Source organism: Perognathus longimembris, chromosome 2 (genome assembly GCF_023159225.1).
Source record: "Perognathus longimembris pacificus isolate PPM17 chromosome 2, ASM2315922v1, whole genome shotgun sequence".
NCBI lineage: Eukaryota > Metazoa > Chordata > Mammalia > Rodentia > Heteromyidae > Perognathus > Perognathus longimembris.
In genome coordinates, this window is record NC_063162.1 from 47686980 (window position 1) to 47709851 (window position 22872).

Sequence of the window (22872 nt, forward strand, 5' to 3'; positions counted from 1 at the left end):
TCAATAATACTTTTTTAAAATATAAGAAAAATGGAAACAATATAAAGGTTTGCCAGGAGGTTAATGGATACACAGACCATGACATATTCATATAGTAAAAGGGAATAGGGGCTGGGAATATGGCCTAGTGGCAAGAGTGCTTGCCTCATATACATGAACTCCTGGGTTCGATTCCTCAGCACCACATATATAGAAAATGGCCAGAAGTGGCACTGTGGCTCAAGTGGCAGAGTGCTGCCTTGAGCAAAGAGAAGCCAGGGACAGTGCTCAGGCCCTGAGTCCAAGGCCCAGGACTGGCACACAAAAAAAGGTGGGGGGGGGGGAATAGATTGCTGATATCTCAAAAACCTGGAAATAGTTCCATTGGTTGGTTGACTAAAGTCAAACTCTTCAAAGAGCTGAGTCTGATGTACAAAAGGTAGAGTCTTAGGAAATAAACAAAACACGAAATATTGATCAACCGTAATACATTACATGCACCATTGAGCAGAGTTGGGAAACTAAGAGCTTTTCCATTAAATTAAAAGCTCTAAAGCTTACTATGGCATTAAAAACACTAAGTAAAGACATAATGAGGGATCCATACTGAATAAGAATGGCACCATGCACTTGCTGAGAACACTATACTTGTAAGTACTCTTAGGAATACTTCCTTACTGTTCCATTTTCAGACAGGAAGGATGAGGTACAAGTAAGACATGACAACTCCATGTTACAACTCAATTGTTGAGCTAATGGCATATAACTCACCATGCTAGTGCAGGCTAATCTATAAGAAGAGAAAGAGAGAGAGAGAGAGAGAGAGAGAGAGAGAGAGAGAGAGAGAGAGTAAAAAGAAATCTCTTACTATAAAAATAACAATTTCAGTGAATCTTCTTTTGTATTGTGGGCTGTAGGGCTTGAACTCAGGGCCTGTGCTCTGTCCCTAAGCATTTTCACTCAAGGCAAGTGCTCTACCACTTTGAAACAAAATGCCACTTCTGGTTTTGTGGTAGTTAAGTGGAGATAACAGTCTTCATGGACTTTTTTCCCTAGGCTGACTTCAAACTGTGAATCTCAGAACTCAGCCTCTTGAGTAGCTAGGATTATAGGTGTGAGCCACTAGCATCCAGCTTCAGTGAATTTTTTAAATATATATTCTTAGAATAATTTGTCTATATGTTCTCTTTAGAAACAAACTTGTCTGACTGATAGCAATCTTGGATATTTCCCAGGACATATGCCTATCTTTTTTTTTCTTACCTTTTGTTTTTGTTTGTTGAGAAAAGGTGTTGCTCTTGAACTACCTACTCCTATTCTTTGAACTTAAATGGTCCTACCACCCTTGTCTCCTGAGAAGCTGGAACTACAAGCACACTTCATTCTGATCAGGCACTGTGTGTGTGTGTGTGTGTGTGTGTGTGTGTGTGTGTGTGTGTGTGTGCCATTCCTGGGCTTGAACTCAGGGTCTGGGTGCTATCCCTGAGTATGCATGCTCAAAGCTAGTGCTCTACTACTTGAGCCACATCTCCACATCCAGCTTTTTAAAAATGTGATTAATTGGAGATAAGAGTCTCACAGACTTTTCTGCCTGGGATATCAGATCTCAGGCTTCTGAGTAGCAAGGATTACAGGCATGAGCCACTAGCACACAGCATCTGATCAGGCACTTTTAGAAACAATTTCTCTTGCTTACTAGATGATGTTGTTTAAAACTATGGGACTTAATTAAAGCAAACTTAGAATAGACTGAATATATAGAAAAGTATGTGCTTTCATATATTTTGTTCTATTTTCTTTTAATGAGTCCCACAAAGTTAAGTATCTTATTTAAGTAATTAATTTGTTCTAGATACTAACTTGTAATTAACTTGCCCACTTCAGGTCATTAATTTTGTACTAAGTTAGAACTGTTTGGTTCCTGACTTAGCAATTTTGTGCTTGCAAAAAACAAGGATAATAAGAGTTATGGCAAATGGCCATGATGAGTATTAGGTATGATAATATTTGTAAAAAGCTAAGCACACTGTCAAATATGAAGCAAATTGTAAATAAATACTTTTGGAGGGAGAAGGTAACATTAAGAGGATGCAGCTTGCTGGGCATGGTAGTGCAAACCTCAGGTTAAGGCAGGATTATCATGTGACCCTGCAATTCCACTCCTAGGCATACACATCAAAGAATAAAAAGCAAGCACTACTTAGGCAGATACTTGAACAGTAATGTTCATGGCAGTGTTATTCAAAATAGCCAAAAAATGGAAACAATCCAATATTCATCAACAAAAGGATAAACAAAATGTAGAGTGTGTATAAAATGAATATTATTCAGCTACGAAAAAAAAAAGAAATTGTGGCATATGCTACAACATAGATAAACTTGAGGACACTATAGTTAAAAGACAAAATAGTAATTTGCTGGGCATTGGTGGCTTACACCTATAATCTTAGCTACTCAGGAGGCCGAAATCTGAGGATTATGGTTTGAAGCCAGCCAGGATATGAAAGTCTGTGAGACTCTTCTCTCCACTAAACTACAAAAAAAAAAAAAAAGGATGGAAGTGGAGCTGTGGTAGAGTGCTAGCCTTGAGCACAAAAGCTTAAGGACAGCATCCAGGCCTAGAATTCAGTCACAGGACAGGCAAAAAATAAAATAAAATGAAAAAAATACGTTAATTCCATTCACAAGAAGTGCCTAAAATAGTCAAATTCCTAAGAGACAGAAAGTGAAGTAGTTGTTACCGAAGATGATGAGGAGGAGAAAAGGGAAGTTATTGTTTAATGGGTACAAAGTTTATGTTTGGGATGATGAAAAGGTTCTGAAAATGGGCAGTGGCAATAGGCACACAAAATGGTAAAAGTGCTAATGCCATTGAACTGTATACTTAAAGTGGTCAAAATATCAATTTAGTATTATGTAGATTTTGCTACAATGTAACAAAGGAGAAAAAAACCCTGCCAATCTGGTCTCCAAAGCTTATTGTCGGGAATACAGTAATTGATTTATCATTGATCTGAAATTTAAAATTATAAAAGGACATAAATTACTAACATATATAGTATAATTAAACATATATAGTATAATTAAAGAGAATTTAATAAATGGGCTGTTTATAAGGATGTGGGCATAATTAACAAAACCATTAAGAGATAGTTTTGACAAGGGATTTAGTATGCTCCAATATACTCAAACATTGATTAAATATATAAGGAAAAATAATCATATATTATAATATTGGAAAGGAAACAGGCTAAGGAGGATGATACCTTAGATGACTCCCTCAAGAGTACCAAAGCTAGTTACTAACAAAGTGAGAAAAAACCAGATCTAGTAACTCCTTGACTGCCATCACCCTATGCTCCAGAAATCAATATGAGTGTGTCTAATATTGAGGAAAGCAACTAGCAAATAAGCTTCAACAAATAACAAACTGCCTAGATTTATGAGGTTAGAATGTTTTATGAAGGGGTGATATTTGTTTTTTTTGTTGTTTTTTTTTTGGCCAGTCCCGGGCCTTGGACTCAGGGCCTGAGCACTGTCCCTGGCTTCTTCCCGCTCAAGGCTAGCACTCTGCCACGTGAGCCACAGCGCCGCTTCTGGCCGTTTTTTCTGTATATGTGGTGCTGGGGAATCGAACCTAGGGCCTCGTGTATCCGAGGCAGGCACTCTTGCCACTAGGCTATATCCCCAGCCCTGAAGGGGTGATATTGACAAAAAAGAAATATAGTCTTTTTTAAAAGTCATTATTTTTTGGAGTTAATTTCAATAAACATCATTTTATTTATTTTTTAAAATTTTTTGCCAGTCCTGGGGCTTGGACTTAAGGCCTGAGCACTGTCCCTGGCTTCTTTTTGCTCAAGGCTAGCACTCTGCCACTTGAGCCACAGTACCACTTCTGAATTTTTCTGTTTATGTGGTGCCAAGGAATCAAACCCAGGGCTTCATGCATGCAAGGCAAACACTCTACCACTAAGAAATATTCTCAGTCCCCAATAAAGATCATTTTATTTGGTCATATACACATAGCTATTGAGCCTTTGGAAAAAATGTACTCTTTACCTGATTTACGTAACTGTAACCCACAATTTTAAAAGAATGTTTATTTTCATACAGTGAAGTCCCAGATTTTCTACACAAATAAATAACACTTCATTAATCTTAGTGTGGAATACACAGTACTTGGGAATAAACCAGAGACTTCAATCTTAGCCTCAAGAAAATATAGAGTCAAGAAAGAAAGAAATTGTTAATGATAGGAGCAATTTTTTTTAATAGAGCATGAATTGAAAACCTTCAAGCTAGCAAAATGGTAAGAGAGCCTTGCCACAGCTTGGATAGTTAATTGTTTCTTCAAATGCTGGATGAGCACAAAGCATGCCTAGTCCTCTGGTCAAGATGACAAAAAAAAAAAAAAAAAAAAAACACACACACACAAAAAAAAAACAACCAACCCCCAAAACAAATTCTTTTTAAATCATAGACTAATTTCAGATACAGAAAACTAATAAAGATTAATTATTTAAAGAAGAAATAAACTATGTTAAGGATTAAAGTAAATAAAAACAAAAGCAAACTGAGCACTTAAACTCATTGTACTCATGAAAAGTTGAATTAATTTGCCACATTTGTATATATGGTACTAAAACTCATTTTTATTTGCACAGTATTGAAAAAGTAGAATTTTTTTCTTTTCTAATTTTATTGTAAAAGCGATGTACAGAGGGGTTACAGATACATAGGTAAGGTCATGAGCATATTCCTTTTGTTTTTTTTTGCACATTGCTTTTTGAACAGTGTTATCCCCTCCTTCATTTTCACCTGTTCCCCCCTCCCCCCACTCCCCTTTCCCCCAACTTGTAAAGTTCACTTCCAACATAGTACCTGGTGAGTATTACTCACCAGGTTCACCCTTTGTCTTACCATTTCTATGATTCCTCTTTCCTTTCCTAAATCAGATAAACTTACATACAAGATAAAGCATACAGAAATAAAAAACAGTAACAACAGGAAATAAACCAAAGGAACAAAAAAGAAATAACTGCAAATAGTACACAAAAAGGGGGAGAAACCTTCATTTCCATTTCTTCAATTAGCATCATTTTATATAAACATATGCACATAGCTATTGAGCTCTTATAATCCTCTGCTAAAAATATCCTATAAATATTCTAGTTATTACAAATGAGGGAACCTATGCAGCCTGTGTTTCTTTGGGTCTGGCTTGCTTGGCTTAATATAATTTTTTTTCATGTCTTCCCATGTCCCTACAAATGGGGCAATGTCATTCTTTCTGATGGAAGCACAGAATTCCATTGTGTATATACATCAGATTTTCTTGATACATTCATTTACTGAGGGGCATCTGGGTTGATTCCATATCTTAGCTACGGTAAATAATGCTGCAATGAACACTGTTGTGCTGGTAGCTTTAGTGTGGCCTTGTTTGTGGTCTTTTGGGTAAACATCCAGGGCACTGCTGGGTCATAGGGGATCTCTATGTTTAGTCTTTTGTGGAACCTCTGTACTGCTTAAAAAGCACCAATTTTTTAAATGGCCTCTTTTCAGGAGAGATTAGATCAAAACTTTATGGCTTATTTTAAAACTGCTAAACAGAAATTTCAAAGAAAACTACTATAAATACCATATGTACATTATCTAGATTGAAAAATGAACTTTCACCACATTTCTCTATTAAATTGTTTTTATCATGCTGGACACATATTAAAAAACTTACAGGGCTGGGAATGTGGCTTAGTGGTAGAGTACTTGCCTAACATGCATGAAGCCCTGGATTCAATTCCTCAGCATCACATAAACAGAAAAAGCCGGAAGTAGCACTGTGGCTCAGCAGAGAGAGTGCTAGCCTTGAGCAAAAAGAAGCCAAGAACAGTGCTCAGGCCCTGAGTTCAAGCCCCAGGACTGGCAAACAAACAAACAAACAAACAAAAACCAAACCTTACAGACATCAGAATACCCTTAAAGGGCTTGATAATGTTTTCCTACATATGATCATTATCAAACTTACTTGAAGGGAAGATACAAATTTCCTAATAGCTTCTAAAGCCAGGAATATTCAACCCCTCCAAAAAAATTGTTAGCTGATTTTTCAAATCTAATTCCATTCAAATATTATGTATTACCTATTGTTTTCTCTCTCTTAATCTACAAGTTACTGTATATGCAACCGTCCCTCACCTTCTCACAACATTCATTTTCTTGTATGCTAAATTATACTGGCTGAGTGTGATGGCACATGCCTGTAATGCCAGCACTGAGAAGGCAGAGGCAGGAAGATTGACAAGTTTGAGGACAGCTTAGAATACTAATGAAATACTATTTTTAAAAGAATATATATTTATATATGTGTGTATATGTATATATGTGTATTTATATATACACACATAAATAAAATATAAAATACACTCATATCCACTAGAACACTATTATTTAAAACAAATAAACAGAAAAAACGCTGAAAGTAAGTGCTGGCAAGGACATGCTTGATAGGAATATAAAAATGGTATAGTCACACTATCTCTGTATCTTATCTGAGTATATTGGAAACTGGGTATACTGGTATTAGAACCAGGATATTGGAAGGGAATACCAAAATCAAGAGACACAGGGTAAAAAAAAAAACTACAAAAGCAATACTTACGAATTGTTTGGTGAAAATGAACGAACAACTGAACAACTCATGGGGGGAGGGGGGAGGGAAAGGGGGAGGGGAGAGGGGGGAATGAGGGACGAGGTAACAAACAGTACAAGAAATGTATCCAATGCCTAATGTATGAAACTGTAACCTCTCTGTAATTCAGTTTGATAATAATAATTAAAAAAAAAATCTCTGCATCCGCTGCGGCGCTCATTCACTGAGCATGGGCTCCCCAGCAGATATTGACCCAGGATGCATCCCAACCCAGTGGCAATCCTGGGAAGCCAAGGACTTGAGAGAACTTAGAAAGGCAGTCCTCAAGGGGAGGGGCCCGAATACCCCCTGGGCGGATACCCTCCTCCGTGGCCTGGCTCATCGATTTTCCACCACCCAGAAGTGGAGGAGCTTAGCCCAGACCCTGTTTTCTAGCACAATGTACATAGACTGGTGTTCCTCTTTTAGACATGGCTGCTATGCTCAGGCTGAAAGAAATCAAGCTGCCGACCCCCCAATTCCCATAACTTTTGACATGTTATTTGGATCTACTGATCCGCATGCTACAGACCTCCAACAGGCTGCTTTTCCTGCCCTCTACTGGGAGCAGGTATGGGCCGTGGGATTCCCGGCATGGAAAAGCTTAGGGAGGGGGCCCTGGAAGTCCCGATAATAGGAATTACTCAAAAGGCTACAGAGGGCCTTGCTGCCTTTATCAACCAGGTGGAGAGAGGTCTCCTGGAGAAGGCTCCTGGGTCCCAGCTAAACCAGCTTGTCAGGGCCCTGGTGTGGAACGGAACGACCCCACACTGCAGATTAGCTTGTGCGGGAATAAAGGGGAGATCTATGGAAAGCTGGGTATTTGCTTGCCGGGATGTCAGCACTCAGGTCCACCGGACACAGCTGTTGATGCTTCACTTACTGAGGTATCCGTCCCTGCCCTCACCAGCAAGGCAGACAAGGGGCCCTGTTGTGGGCATAGTGAGACAAACAGGGGGCTCTGTCATGGGCGTAGCGAGGCAAACAGGGGGCTCTGTCATGGGTGTGGCGGCCAGGGCCACTTTAAGAGGGAGTGTCCTTCAGGCCCCGTGAAATCTGGTGCCTCACGAGGACAACCCTCAGGCCAGGCTAAGGTGCTGCCTAAAACACCTTGCCCCCGGTGCAAGAAGGAATTTCATTGGTGAAGGCATTGCAAATCCAGATTTGATGCTGGGGGGAAGCCTTTAAACTGGTAGTGGGGCGCCCTCCAGCCCCGTCACCCAAAGGAGGCAACCAGTCTAGCGGCCAGCCTAGTGACCAGCCTAGGGCCCACTGGACAGTCCCAATAGTCCCAGGAATTAGGCCAAGAATAGAAATCGTTATAGCAGGGAAAAGGTTCCGATGTTTAATTGACACTGGAGCAGACCGGACTATACTAAGAAAGGAGGCTGCTCTTACAGGTAAAGACCGATAATGGACCTTGCTTTATAAGCAAACCATTACAGAAATTTTTTCAAATGTGGAATATTAAACATACTACTGGAATACCATATAACCCGAGAGGTCAGGCCATAATTGAGAGGCATAACAAGACCCTAAAGGACCAATTATTAAAACAGAAAGGGGGGGCAGCCCTCATGACCAATTAAGGACAGCCATGATTACATTAAATATTTTAAATTTCTCCAAAGACCAACCTCTGACAGCCTTTCAGAGGCATTGGTCAGATCAGACACCTTATTTAAAGGTGCAAGTCCAATGGAAGGACCCCCTTACTGGGTCATGGCAAGGTCCTGACCCGCTTATTAGCGTGGGAAAGGGCTTTGGATGTGTTTTCCCGATTGGGGAACCAAGCCCAATTTAGATACCTGCTAAAGACCTAAGATATTGTTCACCAGAACCCAAGAGCTCTCTCTCTTGAGGTACGATCTTTGTTCTCTCCAGGAATAAAGAAAAAGACCAAGATGAATCTCCTGTGTCCTGCCTTAAACGTAAGGGGGGCTCGGGGCAGGCGGTTTTGTGGCTCTACCCCCCTGGGATATGCTTCCTGCTCCTCCTGCCGGCGGAAGAAGTGCCCAGAGCTGAGTGTCCCCTTCACATACCACAAAAGGAGTTTCTGGAGACAGTAATTATATTGCAGCATTTCATACATTTTGGGTCTGAGTACTTCCTAAGGGGATAGTTTAAGTTACTTCTCTGTTGCTTTCACTTTTTTTCACAAAGAACTTACATGAAAAGGTTTGATCAGAGTCTAATAAGTATTTTTGGTAAGATTTCTGCAGATTATTTTGTATACTTCACGAGCCTTGCTTTAGTTCTGCTTTTTCCCCCCCTTGGTGGTCGGTACTAGAATTTGAACTCAGGTCTTTAGAATTTTTTGCTGAGACTCGCCTTCAAATCATGATCCTCCCAATTTCAGCTTTCTTAGTAACTAGAATTGCAGGAGTGAGCCATAAGTACTGTCAGTTTTTCTTCTCTGATGTCTAACCTGCTATTAATCAATCCACCTAAGACATTGTTTCCAATTCCGTGGGTTTAATGTCTTTTTAATTTTGTCCATTTAATATGTTCAATCTTTTTTCTAGCTTCTTGAGAATATAGAAGAGTGTTTTCAAAATGTCATTCTAATGGGTATTGGTAAATTTTATGTCATGAAACTTTTGTTTTGTCTTAATGTGTTGGTATTGGGGGTTGATTTCCAGGCCTCATGCTTTTTTGTTCACAGCTGATGCTCTACCACTAGTCTCAAAGCTTTACTACTTCTTTATAGGAGAAGATCCTGAATTTATCTTTAAGGATAAGAAAACAGGGTATGGACCCGATGACAGATTGGCCACTTAGTCAGGTTCAAGGTCCTCAGTTCATTTTTATCACTTTTATTACCAAAAATCACCATGAATATGGACTTGAACATTCCAAATGCTCAACCAGTTTATAGTGAAGAAACCATGTTACCTTCCATTTAGAACTAAACCTTACTGAGTTTAGGATTCCCTCAGTATAATTTCCAGGCCTAAAGTGATAATAATAAGACAAGGCATTCTTCCACTACTTGGGTACTCAACTAAAATTATATAGTTCAACAAAATCCTTTAGTTTATGAACAGATATACAACATAGAAGTATAAAATCTGCTAAAATCAAGATAAGCTGAAAAACAATCTACTTAATTTCTCAGACACCTATATATTTAAAAAACATATCTTTTAAGTTTGTTGGAATTAAACATTCTGAAATTGGGGAAATAAAATCATATAAGACACAATTCTATATATACTGTTATGATTTTGTGGTTAGCAGGATGTGAACTCAGTGTGTCAACATTTGCTAGGCAGGTGCTCTATCTACTATTTGAGCCAAATTCTCAGCCCTTGTGCTTTACTTATCTTTTGGATAGGGTCTTACATTATTGTCCTGCCGGCCTCAGACTTCAATCTTCCAACCATTCATGTAGCTGTGATTTGGGGCATATGCCAACACACCTGGTTTGCTAATTGACATAGAGGTCTTGTTTTTTTGCCAGGCTGGCCTTGAACTTCAATTCTTCTGTTTTCCCAAAGAGCCAATATTATAAATATGAGCCAGCAAGCTCAGTTCTGTAGTTGTTATTGCTGACAATTACATTCAGTGAGAACCTTCTACATTCCAGATACTAGGCATATACTAGTTAACTTACTTTTCATAAGAACTTTTGTGATGCATTACCATTTCCATTTTGCAAAAGGAACAAACTCAAGTTCACATCTATTACATACCTTTCTGAGTTTAACAAGTGATAGGGGTGGAATTTAGAACTTGGAACTACCTAAACTGAAGCCTGTGTTACCAATGTTAGCAATTAAAGTTCAAATGCCCATTTACTTGAGCTGCTGACATTTCTTTCGATCAAAACCATGACAGAGAAGTAAATTGTTGTTTTAATTATATTTCTTCTTCTAATATCATGAATTATCAGAATAATGCATAAGGATATAAAACCAGATGTTAATGGTAATTAGTTTTAAAGTTAATATCCAGTGATGGCAAGTAGTGATAGTTACAGTAATTTATTTTTCACATAATGTTCAAAATGAAGTAGTTTCTATAATGAGACTTTAAACATAGAATAATGAGAAGAATCAAGCATTTAATCTTCTTAATGACATTTTTAAATATTTAAAACATTTTATTTACTGTGTATAAGCTGCAGTTACTTAGCCAAGTTCATCCACAGTAAAAATACTAATAGTCATTGGATCCAAAGCTATAGAACTATGTCTAGTTAGCATTTGGGGTTAAGTTCTCAGCCCCAAACAAAAACAGAAACAAAAAAATTAACAAAAACTATAATCAATGTGGACCAACTAGCCAAATATACAACACATCTTACATTGTAAAACCTGAATACTCTAGAGCAAAGGCACTATACATGTAATAATCATATAAATACATGTAAGCAAAAGTGGAAGTGTGGCTCAAGTGATAAGAGTACTAAACTTGAGCAAAAAAATTAAGCAAGAATGCCAGGCCCCTATGGTTAAGCCCCAGTACCAGCACCAAAAAAATATTTACAAAACACATATGCAATCAAAGAATTTAATTTGAGGTTTCATAAGTTAACAAATGATGTTTTTAAAAGCTAAGTCACAAACTAGAAATGAAAATATGGTTCTAGTGGTAGCAAGCAGGAGTTCAAACTCCAGGACCACAATAGGTAGGTATATAAATAAATAAATATCACCTTTTTTCATTGACACAAAATAAAGTTATTTTTATTTAGTCAGGGGATGAGGGCAGAAGAGTTCTGAGTAGTAAACCCTTTTGGGGTTTTTTGGTTTTTTTTTTTGCCAGTCCTGGGGCTTGGACTCAGGGCCTGAGCACTGTCCCTGGCTTCTTTTTGCTCAATGTTAGCACTCTACCACTTGAGCCACAGCACCACTTCTGGCTTTTTCTATATACGTGGTACTGAGGAATCAAACCCAGGGCTTCATGTATGAGAGACAAGCACTCTCTCACTAGGCCATATTTTCAGACCAGTAAACCTTTTTTAAAATAATTGGTTCTTGGGGCAGGGAATATGGCTTATTTGTAGAGTGCTTGCCTAGCATGCATGAAGCCCTGGGTTTGATTCCTTAATACCATATAAACAGAAAAAGCCAGAAGTAGTGCTGCGGCTCAAGTGGTAGAGTGGCAGCCTTGAGCAAAAGAAGCTCAGGGACAGTGCCCAAGCCCAGAGTTCAAGACCCAGGACTGGCAAAATAATAATAATAATAATAATAATAATAATAATAATTTGTTCTTGGTGCTGGAGGTGTGGCTCAAGTGCTACCAAGTGTGAGGCCCTGAGTCTAAACCCTAGTACTAAACCACTAAAAAGAAGAAAAATGGTTCTCATATATAAATGGTATACAGTAAACAACTCTATATGAAAAATGGTTAATATTTAACAAATGTGCAGTCATTGTAAAATAAAATTGCTCAAAATGTAAAACTAAAGTAGAAAAGTTATGTTTAAAAAAGGCTTCACCACTATATCAATTACATTAATTCTGCAACACTAAACAATATAAGATCTTACAGAGTTTTGTCAGTTAGATATTTCAGCTATATTTATATAACATTGAAATTATATACCATTAGATATTTTGTCTTAAATATATGTTAGTCCATTTCAATATGCATCCTTTGAGACTATATAGGGTACTAAATAAAGCTGGGAACAGTGGAATCCACCTATTTACAGTCCCCACTACTCAGGAAGCTGAGACAGGAGGACTGGTGGAGCTCAGGAATTCGAGGCCACCCTGGACACCTGTCTCAAAAAATAGAGAAAAATCTATTGAATGTAGTATATATATTAAAGAGAACATAAGAAGGCAACAAGTGTTTTTATTCTCTTGCTTTGATTAGCTTTCATTCATTGCTATCACTTTTCCCTTTTCTCTCTCCAGGCAAACATTCTTTTTCTTTTTATTTTTTTTTCAGGCACGGGGCTTGAACTCTGGACCTGGGTACTGCCCCTGAGCTCTTCAGATCAAGGCTAGCCCTCTACCACTTGAGCCACAGCGCTATTTCTGGATTTTTGGTGGTTAATTGGAGATAAGAGTCTCACAGACTGGCCTGGCTTTGAACCTTGATCCTCAGATCTCAACCTCCTGGGTTGCTAGGACTCAGGAGTAAGCCACATTGCAAACATTCTTTCTTTTTTTCTTTTTTGGCCAGTAGTGGGCCTTGGACTCAGGGCCTAAGCACTGTCTCTGGCTTCTTTTTGCTCAAGGCTAGCACTCTGCCACTTGAGCCACAGCGCCACCTCTGGCCATTTTCTATATATGTGGTGCTGGGGAATCGAACCCAGGGCTTCATGTATACGAGGCAAGCACTCTTGCCACTAGGCCCACACTGCAAACATTCTTAACTTTTCATTTTCTGTTACTATTTTGTATTTTATGACTCTCAGTAAGTACATTTAGGTATCACTGACACTTTTTTGACATAAATAAGTGGTCAGAGTGATGTCATTTATTTATTTATTTACTTATTTTTTGCCAGTCATGGGGCTTGAACTCAGAGCCTGAGCACTGTCCTTGGCTTCTTTTTGCTCAAGGATAGCACTCTACCACTTGAGCCATAGCACCACTTCTGGCTTTTTCTGTATATGTGGTGCTGAGGAATCAAACCCAGGGTTTCATGCATGCTAGGCAAGCACTCTACCACTAGGCCACATTCCCAGCCCCAGAGTGATGTCATTCAGTGGAAGAGATAACCAAACATTATTAAAAGTGGTGACAAGAGTGGTGAGCTGACCAGGTGGCTCATGCCTGTAATCTTGGCACTAGGGTGGCTGAAGCAGGAGGTTCATTAGCCTGGGCTACACATGAGACCTTGTCACAAAATAAAACTAAACAGAGTAGGTGAAGGTCAGAGTCATCTTCTCACAGATAAGTGGCAGTAGGTTCCAAAATTCTTAGGGAAAGGCAATATTCAACAAACTCATTAACCTTGTCCATACCAGCAAAACAGCAAGTTGACCATCCTAGCTAACACTTTTGTCTCAAATTTTATCAATTTGTCATATAGTTCAGGCACCACTTTCTCACCAGACCTGAAAGGATGCTGTAACACAAAGCCATTTCAAAGAGACCAAAAAGTGTGCCAAGGGCTGGGGATATGGCCTAGTGGCAAGAGTGCTTGCTTCGTATACATGAGGCCCTGGGTTCAATTCCCCAGCACCACATATACAGAAAACGGCCAGAAGCAGCGCTGTGGCTCAAGTGGCAGAGTGCTAGCCTTGAGCAAAAAGAAGCCAGGGACAGTGCTCAGGCCCTGAATCCAAGCCCCAGGACTGGCAAAAAAAAAAAAAGTGTGCCAAAATATCTATTTATATATGAACAGAATGTTCATTTATGTTCTCTCTTTCCAAGGAGAACAAGTATTCTACTATAAGTGTATTTGCTTACAATATTTTTCAGGTATGTAAAAAGACGAAGAAATTAGAAACCCAATGTGTTTGTTTTGTTGTTGTTGCTTGTCGGTTTGTTTTTGCTTTGAGGTGTTTTTTCTTTAAAGGGAAAGAAGGGGCACAGAAAGGCAGTGAGGAAAGGTGAATAAATGCAATCACGCTATTCAGTATACACTATGTGGACAGTGAAAAATGAAGTATGCAACTTGTGGGCAGGATAGGAAGGGGAAACTGGGGAAAAGTGAAGGCGTGACGTTGTGCAATAAAGAAAAGAGATGTACTCATTATCTGACTTATGAAATGGTAACCCCTCTCTATAACACCTTAATAATAACGATAAATTATATTAAAAACCTATAAACCCCAGGATCTTAAGAGATGACAACTTTAAAAACAGTCTCTCTTCAAACTCTTTTCCCAACATTCTCAAAACCAAGATAGGAAGAAAAACTTCAGACTGGGCAAGGGGGGGGGGGGGGGCTGGCCAGAAGACGGGCAGATGGAAAGAGAATGAGAACGCAAAGGCCCTGGGCAAGGATCAAAGCTGAACCGCCCAAGTGGCCTGCCTGCCCGTCCCCCCCTTGGTTTTGCTCCTTGAGGTGCCGGGTGATTTTCCATTTCTTTTCCGACGGGATCATGAGTCTACCTGTTTATCTTAGGTGTCATTGTAAAATCCCCCAGCCACTTCAGCCCACGCCGTCGGGATCCTGGAGACGCGATCTGGACTATCAGTGTCCCGGACGCGGGTGGAGAAGTTTTCTTGGGACTTGATTGAGCGACCCGGGATCCAGAAGGGGGGAGGAGGGCGGGACGCGGGCAGCACCCCAAGCTGAGGGAATCCGCGAGAGACAACTACCTCACGCGGCCACCCGAGTGGCCGGCCTCAAGGGCAGGTGCCCGAGCTGTCCCTCTTCGGTTCCCCTCAATGGATTTCCCTTCACAAAGCTCAATCTACACTCACCCGCCGGCTCCAGCTTAGACAGCAACTCCGTCAACGCCACTCGCCTCAGACAACCACAACCACAGAGTCAGTCCGGACCAGCCTCTACGTGCTCCGCCCATCATCACGTGACTCCTCCCTCCCCGCTAGGCCTGCCGGGATCGCGGTGAAAAGACTAGGGCGTGGAAGCTGAGGAAAAGGAGTGGGGATGGGCGGAGAAGCAGATTGGCTCCGCCCGTGACCACGCCCCAACACGCCCCCTTGCCTTTAGGTGGGAAGGCCGGCGCGCTGCCTGAAGCCCTTAGTCAGGCTCCTGTCTGCCTCTTCCACAGGAGGTGTGAGCATTTCTTAAGGAATGCGTCGTGTCTGCCACTTGGAACGTGTTTCGTGCTGGCCAAGTAAAAAGGAGTCAGTCCGTGAAAAGAAAACTGGACCACAGTGAGGCAAGAAAGGTTTCTTTTCAACTGCCTTTAGGTACAAGCTTCATTTCTCTACTTCATAAACTTGAGTCTTATATGGGTTTGGAAACCTCTCCACTACCTTTACTCTATGGGGTTTTCAAGTGTTTTATTTGCACACTAACCTTATAAAGCAGAGTTGAGTCCCTAAACGACTAATAACCTGCTTTCCTCATGGAAGGGTTTCTTTCTTTCTTTCTTTTCTTGCCGGTCCTGGGGTTTGAACTCAGGGCTTGGGTGTTGCCCCTGAAATTCTTTTTGCTCAAGGCTAGCACCTTACCACTTGAGTCACAGCATCACTTCTAATTAGAGATAAGAGTCTCATAGACTTTCTCCTGCCCTCAGATCTCAGCCTCCTGAGTAGCTAGGATTACAAGCATGGGCCACCCAGTGCCTCATGAAAGGGTTTCTAATCAAGTTAGACGAGGAAGAATCCTCTTATGCTATGAAAGTGAAATGAAAAGACAGAGAGCATACTAGAGAACTAAAATAAAAGCAAACTGGATGCAGTGGTGCACACTTCTAACCCCAGCTAGTTACAAGGCCCAGGCAGGAGGATCACCAGAAGAGGGAGAAAAGGAGAAGGGGGAGAGGAAGAGAGGATAGAGGGAGGGAGAGAGAGGGAGGGAGAGCGGGAGGGAGGAAGGGAGGGAGGGAGGGAGGGAGAGAGGGAGAGGATAAGGAGTGGAGGAGGAAGGGAAGGGAAGGGAAAAAAACAGGAGAAAAGAGGAGCGAGGAGGAAAGAGAAAGAGGGGAGAGAAGAAGAGGAAAGGGGTGAAGGAGATCAACTATCTTCTCTGGTTCTTCCCCAGTAACCTCAGATAACAAATTATTGTGTTTGGTGTACTGTCACTTTACATGAAACCCAGTGTTTCTAGCTAGCTTATGGGATGGAGACCGTTTCTTTTATCTGCAGGAGTGGGGTGCACAATTTGAGTCCCCTTGGTGATACAGTAAGTGGTGCAACTGATCTGAAGGTCATCAGGATAACTGTCAATATACAAATCTAGATGAAAATTGCTGAGCACTTGGGGTCTCACCTATAATCCTAGATAGTAGGGGATCTGAGATCTGAGGATCATGGTTCAAAGCCAGCCTGGGCAAGAAAGTCCATGTAACTCTTATCTCCAATTAACCAGCAAAAAGGTGGAAGTGGAACTGTGGCTTCAGATAAAAGTCAAGTAAGATTAAGAGACCCTGAGTTCAAACACACACACACACAAAAAAAATTTACACAAAAATCCATTTTTAAGAATTGGTGAGGGCTGGGGATATAGCCTAGTGGCAGGAGTGCCTGCCTCAGATACACGAGGCCCTAGGTTCGATTCCCCAGCACCACATATACAGAAAACGGCCAGAAGCGGCGCTGTGGCTCAAGTGGCAGAGTGCTAGCCTTGAGCGGGAAGAAGCCAGGGACGGTGCTCCGGCCCTGAGTCCAAGGCCCAGGACTGGCCAAAAAAAAAAGAATTGGTGAGGGGTTGGGAATATGGCCTAGTGGCAAGAGTGCTTGCCTCCAATACATGAAGCCCTGGGTTCGCTTCCTCAGCACCACATATATAGAAAAGGCCAGAGGTGGTGCTGTGGCTCAAGTGGCAGAGTGCTAGCCTTGAGCAAAAAGAAGCCAGGGACAGTGCTCAGGCCCTGAGTCCAAGCCCCAGGACTGGCCAAAAAAAAAAAAAAAAAAGAATTTGTGAAATCCTATTGTAGTCTTTGTATTGCCCATATAAAACCATACCCGCTTGTCACTTTTGACACACACTTGTAATCTTAGCTACTTAGGAGGCAGAGATCTGAGGATACCTGTTCAAAGCTAGTCTAGAAAGGAAAACTCCATTAGATTCTTATCCCAATTGACCAGGAAAAAAAAAAGCCAGAAGTAGAGGTGTGGCTCAGATGGAAAAGGTCAGTCTTGAGCAAAAAACTAAGGGACAAAAACAAAATAAAACAAAAAACCCACCTACAGGGTAACACCCAGTCTCTGACTGAGTTTGTGTCCCAGCACAGGGACACACACACATACACACACACACACACACACACAGACACTTACATACACGCTAAACCAGCTGAAGTATTTATTAAATAACGTGTTTAAACATAAATCATGTGCTTAAATTTTTGCTAAGGGCTCCAAAAACACTTGTTTATGTGTGATATCTACCAATATTTGCCATATTAGATATTAAAATGTGTGTATTTGTCTGTGTACATGCACACACTGGTCCTGGAGTTTGAAATCAGGGCGTTGGCACTATTCTTGAGATTTTTCACTCAAGGCTAGTGCTCTGCCACTTGAGCCACAGTTCTACTTCTGGCTTTCTTAGTGATTAATTAGAGATAAAAATCTCATGGACTTTTTTGTCCAAGCTGGCTTTGAACTTCAGTCCTCAGATCTCAGCCTCCTGAGTAGTTAGGATTACAGGTGTGAGCCACCAGCACTTGGCTAGACATTTTTTTTTTTTTTGCCAGTCCGGGCCGTGGACTCAGGGCCTGAGCACTGTCCCTGGCTTCTTTTTGCTCAAGGCTAGCCCTCTGCTACTTGAGGCACAGCTCTACTTCTGACCTATGTGGTGCTGGGGAATGGAACCCAGGGCTTCATGTATACAAGGCGAGCACTCTTGCCACTAGGCTATATTCCCAGCCTAGACTTTTTTTTTTTTTGGCCAGTCCTGGGGCTTGGACTCAGGGCCTGAGCACTGTCCCTGGCTTCTTCCCGCTCAAGGCTAGCACTCTGCCACTTGAGCCACAGCGCCGCTTCTGGCCGTTTTCTGTATATGTGGTGCTGGGGAATCGAACCTAGGGCCTCGTGTATCCGAGGCAGGCACTCTTGCCACTAGGCTATATCCCCAGCCCCCAGCCTAGACTTTTAAAAAAAAAATAATTGTTACTATTTACTTAACACTAATATTTACTAAAATAATCTGTTTTATGTTGACTTAACATTTTTACGAAGTTTGCTTTTTAAAAAGAGAGTAGAATGATTTTACACTTTTACAAATCTCTTTAATGTCTGACAATAGAAAAAACCTGATTTTCTTTTCTGTATTAAATGTTACACTCTTACACATGAAGTAGCTGCAAACAAACTGCACTCGAGGTAAAGGCAAATAAGAGTATTTTATAAAGAAAATAGTCATACAAGTTTATAGTTATAGTTTCTAGTAAAGCTTATAGTTCATACTATAGTTTTAAATTCTGTAGATGTTCACTGCTATTATAATTTCTGTTTAATCATTTTATCAAATAAAATATTTAGTGGAAAAGTGAACACTATAGAGATAATTTACAGAGTAGGCCAATCTCATAAGAGTGAACATCCTTCTTTGTGTAAGAGCATAGAGTTAGAATTCAGTTATAACCCAATGCAGCTACATTAGAAATTAATCCACTAATTCAGTGTTGTTTTTCAGGCTGCTGGGCAAGGTGGTTCTCCATTTTTGAAATGTATTTGATGACTAACCAGGTTTTATACCTCCTGAACAAATTAATAATATTGGTCCTCTGGTGGCCAATAGCATTTTAAGTAAAAATCGTTTTCACACACATATTTTGAATGCCTGCAGTATATGAATATATAAACTTTGTTTCTGCCGTTGGGTATCTTCCCTTACTTAGTATCTGTGAGAGAATACTTTGTTAGGACCACTCTCATGCACAAAAATCTGTGGATACTTAAATCTCTTAAATTGAATGACATCTTACTTGCACATAATATATTAATATCACTCCATATTCTTTTATTTTTTTTCTTATATTGGGGCTTGAGCTCAGAGCCTCATGTTATTGTTTAGTTGTGTTTTGTTTTCATTCAAGGCTGACTCTCTACCCTTTGAGCCACATCTCCACTTGGGTATTTTGCTGATTAATGGGAGATAGTCTCCTGGATTTGTCAGGGCTGGCTTCAAACCTTGATCCTTAGATCTCAGCCTCCTGATTAGCTAGGATTACAGGAACGAGCCACTAGCACCTTGCATTTCCCATACCTTAAATATTCTCTCTCTCTCTCTCTCTCTCTCTCTCTCTCTCTCTCTCTCTCTCTCTCTCTCTCTCTCTCTCTCTCTCTTCCCCCATCCTGGGGCTTGAACTCAGAGCTGGGGCACTTCCCTAAGCTTCTTTTGCTCAAGGCTAGCACTCTACTACTTGAGCCACAGTGCCACTTCTAACTTTTTCTGTTTATGTGGTACTGAGGAATTGAACCCAGGGCTTCATGCATGCTAGGCAAGTACTCTACTGCTAATAGCTCAGGGACAGTGCCCAGGCCCTGAGTTCAAGCTCCAGGAGTGGTGATCTATCACTTGAATCACAACTCTGCTTCTGGCTTTTTGCTGGTTCATTAAAGGTCTTGTGGACTTTTCTGTCCCAGATGGCTTCAAACTGCAATCCTGAGTAGCGAGGATTACTGGTGTGAGCCCACTGATACCCAGTGATTCTAGATGTTTTATGAGATTAACTAATTGAGTTAATTTCCAGATAACTTGAAGGTTAAAAAAAGAAAAAGTTTGGGGCTGGGGATATGGCCTAGTGGCAAAAGAGCTTGCCTTGTATACATGAAGCCCTGGGTTCTATTCCCCAGCACCACATATACAGAAAATGGCCAGAAGTGGCGCTGTGGCTCAAGTGGCAGAGTGCTAGCCTTGAGCAAAAAGGAAGCCAGGAACAGTGCTCAGGCCCTGAGTCCAAGGCCCAGGACTGGCCAAAAAAAAAAAAAAAAAAAAAAGTTTAAAAAATATAATAAATATTGTCTTAATACATGAAATCAATGTATTGTTCTCCAGTGGAGAAGAGTGGCTGGGAATGTGGCTCAGTGGTAAAGTGTGTGCCTAGTATGCATAAAGCTCTGGGTTCGATTCCTCAATACCACATAAACAGAAAAGGCTAGAAGTGGCACTGTGACTCAAGTGGTAGAGTGCTAGCCTTGAGCAAAAGAAGCTTAAGGACAGTGCTCCAGCTCTGAGTTCAAGCCTCAGGACTGGTACACACACAAAAAAGGATTTAATTCTATACAATATTGTTTTTTGTTTCTTATTTAACAATTATGTCCTTGTTTTTATTTTATTAAAGTTCTGCATATGTACTTTTGTATATATTTTTGTATGTATTTGTTTAAAAGTCAAATAATTCAACTAGTAAAAAAATGTTTAATCAGTATATGACATATTTGTTATATAACACGGTTTGTTATTTGTTATATAATGGTTTAAACTCAGAAAATACAAGATGTACAAAAATTTTCCATCTTTGTCTTTGAGACACCCAAATCTACTCATGAGCAACCAGTGGCATTTGTTTTTCTTCATCTTTCATTCATATAAACATATATGCACATGAGTGCATACATACACTCTTGGAAGTTTGTAGAGGTTTTATCTGATATTTGAGACAAGGTCTTCCTCTGTAGCTCAAGCTGACCACTGTGTAGACCATATTGATCTGTAACTCACTATCCTCCTGCCTCATCCTCCTGAGTGCTGGAATTACAGGCATGTTACCATTATGCCTGGTATTGAAGATCTTTTCATATAAATGACTTCCTTAGTTTTTTGTTGTTTTGTCTTTTTTTTTTTTACCTGTTCTAGGGTTTAAAGTTAAAATGTCATCATTGCTCAGTTTGCTTGCTTGACTGGCATGCTAACACTTGAGCCACATCTCTAGCCTGCCTGGCTTCTTTGCCAGTTATTTTGAAAATAGAATCTCAGATGTTTCTACCCAGACTGGCTTAAAACTACAATCCTCTGGATCTCAGCCTCTGAGTGACTAGAATTACAGGTGTGAGCCAACAGCACCTGGACATTTTGGGGACTATTTTTTAATGTAATTGTATTTTTGTTTGTTTAGGCATTGCTGGGGTTTGAACTCTGGGACTCCTACTTGTTAGGAGGTGCTTTTACCACTTGAGTTATGCCTCCTAGCCCATTTTGCTTTTGCTATTTTTCAAATAGGTTTCACCTTATGCGTGATCCTTCTATTTATCCTTGATCCGTCTATTTATACTTGCCATGTAAGTGACATGACAAGCACGTACCACCACACCAAGCTTTTTATTGGTTGAGATGAGGTCTGGCAAATTTTTGCTTAGGTCGCCTCAAATTGCAGTCCACCCCATCTCTGCTCCCTGAATAGCTAGGATTATAGATATGAGCCCCTATAAGCACAGCTTGTTCCCTTAGTTTTATATATTGCTATGTAGTAACATAATATCCTGTTGTATGCATATTTATGTATGTGCTTATATATGCCTTTAACTACTCAGTCACCTGATTTATGTAATTAAATGTTTATGTTGTTTTTAGTCTTTGCGCTTATAAATAATCTGCAGAATAACCTTGAACATGTATCAGTTTTCCTCTATATAGGTCTATAGAATAAATACCTAATCAGATAAAATATCACATCTCAATGTAGTTTGAGTTTTCCTTTCAGTTTGTTTTTAGTTTTGAGGAAAACGCAACTCCTTGTAATAGGTGTAAGACCCATTGGTTTTCTTTTTCCCTAAACTGTCTGCTTATAACCTCTGCACATTTTCTTAGTGGATCGAAATTTTTTTAATGACGTATAGGAATTCTTTGTGATAAATAAATTGGCCACGCTTTCACCATACACTCTAACAGTATAGCCACTTGATAATATTTTATTGTTAGCTTTTGTGTTTACATGCTTATTACTGTGTAAATGTTATTCATATCGAGTCCTAGACATTGCCATGGTTACCTTTTCTTATATTATTTTCTGTTTTCTTTCCACTAGTAATTGGTTCTCGGTTTACTTATTTTGCCTAGACTTCTCTGTATCTATCATGAATGATTCCTTCAGCTTCTCAACAGCTATGTCACTGTTGTCCAAGACTACCACATCTCTGGTCTGAGTTACTGGAATAATTGCTTCCTTATTAGGCAAAACATTTGCCTTCTTTTTTTCCTCTTTCACCATTATCTGCCTGTAGTCTATTCTCAGATGGCAACAAGTGGTCCTTTTAAAATGTAAGCCAATTACTTCACTGCTATAGAAACTCTCACTTTTCCTCAGCATAAAAGTAGTTATTATACTATCTATAGGATCCTATAGGATCTCACATATCCTCCCATCCTGTTCTTTCTAACCTCATCTCCTGCTGCTTCCGTCCCTTACCTCTCACCCTTCTCCCTTGTCCTTCAATATTCAGCCAACATAACCACAAGACTGATTCTGATTTATCTCGTCTTAGTAAAATCTGACAATAAGGACTATACCAACCATTTTATTTAAAATTGTAAACTTTACCCTTTTTCCTTACTTACCAAAAAAAAAAAAAAAGTATTCCTACTGGGCACCAGCAATCCTAGCTACTCAGGAGGCTGAGTCTGAGGACCTTGTTTCAAAGCCTGTGTGGTCAGGAAAGTTGATGAGACTTTTATCTCCAACTAACCATCAAGAAGCTGAAAGTGTGGGCTGG

General features: G+C 40.1%; 1 protein-coding gene across 1 annotated transcript in view; it reads right to left on the reverse strand.

The window, feature by feature from the left end:
- The window catches only part of Micu1 (mitochondrial calcium uptake 1), a 149765-nt gene extending 134647 nt beyond the window's left edge, over positions 1-15118 (reverse strand). Inside the window, exon 1 of the mRNA XM_048338988.1 lies at positions 15007-15118. The gene's annotated coding sequence lies outside the window, so the exon portion shown is untranslated. The remainder of the gene's footprint in view (positions 1-15006) is intronic.
- Between the last annotated feature and the right edge of the window lie 7754 nt (positions 15119-22872).